General features: G+C 29.5%; 1 protein-coding gene and 1 long non-coding RNA gene across 3 annotated transcripts in view; one reads left to right on the top strand and one right to left on the bottom strand.

Annotated features, from left to right (window-relative positions):
• The window catches only part of LOC128250913 (uncharacterized), a 154,408-nt gene that overhangs the window by 2,133 nt on the left and 149,563 nt on the right, over positions 1 to 2,712 (bottom strand). The gene's annotated exons all lie outside the window — the stretch shown is intronic.
• The window catches only part of LOC106874983 (forkhead box protein J2), a 283,773-nt gene that overhangs the window by 277,116 nt on the left and 3,945 nt on the right, over positions 1 to 2,712 (top strand). The window lies entirely within an intron of this gene.

Genomic DNA, 2,712 nt, shown 5'->3' with positions numbered 1-2,712 from the left:
ATATATATATATATATATATATATAACCATTCATAGAAATATATACATACATATATAGAGAGATTTATATATACACACACACATACACATATATAATTGTACATAGAAATATATACAAACTTAGATACACATACACTTATATAAATATACATAAAAATACTCACACACACACACACACACATACACATATACGTACATGTGTGCATATATTTGTCTGTATGTATATGCATACATCTGTGTATCTATGAGTGTGTGCATGCATGTATGTTTGTATCTATATTCAAAATCTTATTTGTACAAATGGCAAACTGAAATACCATAATACTGAAGTGAAATTGATAAACTCTAGACTTTCTTAATACATTTAATTCAGAGAGATAGAAGCTATACAAGTGACACACAGAGATTATAAGCCAATGACTCCAGTTTTTATTATTACTATTGCTATTTCTAATGTCATTGTTCTTCGTTCTTTACCTCCTCCCACTACACATTTATAATGATAACATATACTGCTGTTGTTCAGAGTGAATGCCACCGTCAAATTCTGGTTAACAAAGGCTGCAGAAAAGCAACAACAGCAACAGACTTCTTTTTCTTTCCCTTCTTCTTCGTTTTTTTTTTTTTTGGCTTGCTTTGCATGCATTTTGCTAGCTTATTTATTATTTACATTATCATTATAATTATTATTATTATTATTATTATTATTGAAAAACAAACGAAAGTAAACATTATCATCATCATTGGTGTTGGTGTTGTCATTGTTATTATTATTATTATCATTATTATTATTATTATTATTATTATTATTATTATTATTATTATTATTGAGGTGGTGAGCTGGCAGAACCATTACCATGCTGGGCAAAATATTTAGTGACATTTCATGTGTCTTCACATTATGAGTTCAAATCCTGCTGAAGTTGACTTTGCCTTTCATCTTTTTGAATTCGATAAAATAAGTACCAGTTGAGCACTGGGGTTGATGTAATCGACTTACCCCAGTGCTCCTGTAATTACTGGCCATGGGCCAAAATGTGAAGCCATTATCATTATTATTATTGAGGCGGTGAGCTGGCAGATTTCAAAACATTCTCTTCAATGCTCTCAATTGATTCTTAGTATTCATTGAAAAGATTCTTCTTCTGTTCTCTCCCATCACCTTTATTAATCGTTAACCCTTTTGATAACAACCTGCCTGAGAGTATCCTAACGTTCTATGGTACAACAATTCACAGTTCTGAAATAATGTATATTAAAGCCTTCCCTCAAAACTTCATGTGAATTCATGATCCAAATACCTACTTAATAGGTTATCTTACTAAATATGTCATTATTTTTTTAATTAATTGAAAGAAAGGTAGTGTATTTCAACAGAAATATGATAACAAAAGAGTTAAAGTTATCTAAATTAAAAACTTCCCTCAAAACATCATGTTAATTTGTATTCCAAATGCCAGTTTAAAGATGGTAATTATTTTACTAAATCATCATCATCATCATTTAGCATCTACTTTCCATGCTGGTATGGGTTAGACAGTTTGACTAAAACTGATAAGCTGGAGAGCTGCACCAGATTCCATTCTGATTTGGCATAGTTTCTATGGCTGGATGCCCTTCCTAATGCGAAATCTTTCAATTTCGAAATTAATTGAAACAAGAGCAACATATTTAACATGGTAACAAAAGGGTTAAAATGATCTGAAAATTACAACCACCCCACAACACTTCATGTTTATGATTCAAACACCAGCTTAATAATAACTAAGTTATTTTACTAAATTCTTCATTATGTTCAGAATTAATTGTAAGAAAGGCAGTGTATTTCAACAGAAATATGGTAACAATAGGGCAAAAGTGATCTAAATTAAAGCCTTTTCTCAAAATGTCATGTTTATTTACATTATAAACACCAGCTTAATTTAACTGAATTCTTCTTTATTTTCAAAATTAATTTAAACAAAAGCAGTATATTTAACAGAGATATGGTAGCAAAATTATGCTCATGTAAATCAAAGAGGGAAGATTCAAATCTAGTTAAAGTCAAGTATTTTATATTGTTATTTTTAATGATATTTGTAGACACACACTTCAGTATCTTTATATTTCATTAGTACAGTGCAGGGGATAATTATATTATTAATGAATTTAAATGTTAGTGAATGCCTACAGCTTTGTTAACAAGAGAATTACTGTTTGCTCTTTTATTGCTTTAATTTTTTTTTCTTTTTGCGTAGCTTTGGAAATTTTAACTTTGACTTCCTTTCATTAACAATATAAATATGAATAACTGTGAATATAATTGTTTATGAACTGCACTGAGATATATAGTTACTGAAATGTGAGTCTACATATAAAGGAAAATATAAACAACAATATGTAGTATTTTAACTAGATTTGAACCATCACTCTTTTGTTTTCTAATAAAGATTAAAAGAAATCTTGGAAAAAATTATTTTCTCATATTCAGCTGCAGGTATGGCTGTGTGGTTAAGAAGCTCACTTTGCAACTACATGGTTTTGAGTTCAGTCCTACATTGTGGTACTTTTGGCAAATGTTTTCTACTTTAGTTCTGAGCTAACCAATGCCTTGTGAGTGAATTTTGGTTGACAGAAAGTATGTTGAAGCCTATCGTGTATGTTTATGTGTGCACGCACGCATGTATATCATCATCATCATACATGTATGTATATATATATATATATATATAT

The sequence above is a fragment of the Octopus bimaculoides genome, chromosome 26 (genome assembly GCF_001194135.2).
Source record: "Octopus bimaculoides isolate UCB-OBI-ISO-001 chromosome 26, ASM119413v2, whole genome shotgun sequence".
Classification (NCBI taxonomy): Eukaryota; Metazoa; Mollusca; class Cephalopoda; order Octopoda; family Octopodidae; genus Octopus; species Octopus bimaculoides.
Note: the sequence above shows the minus strand (reverse complement) of the source record. Positions and strands in the feature narration are given on the sequence as shown.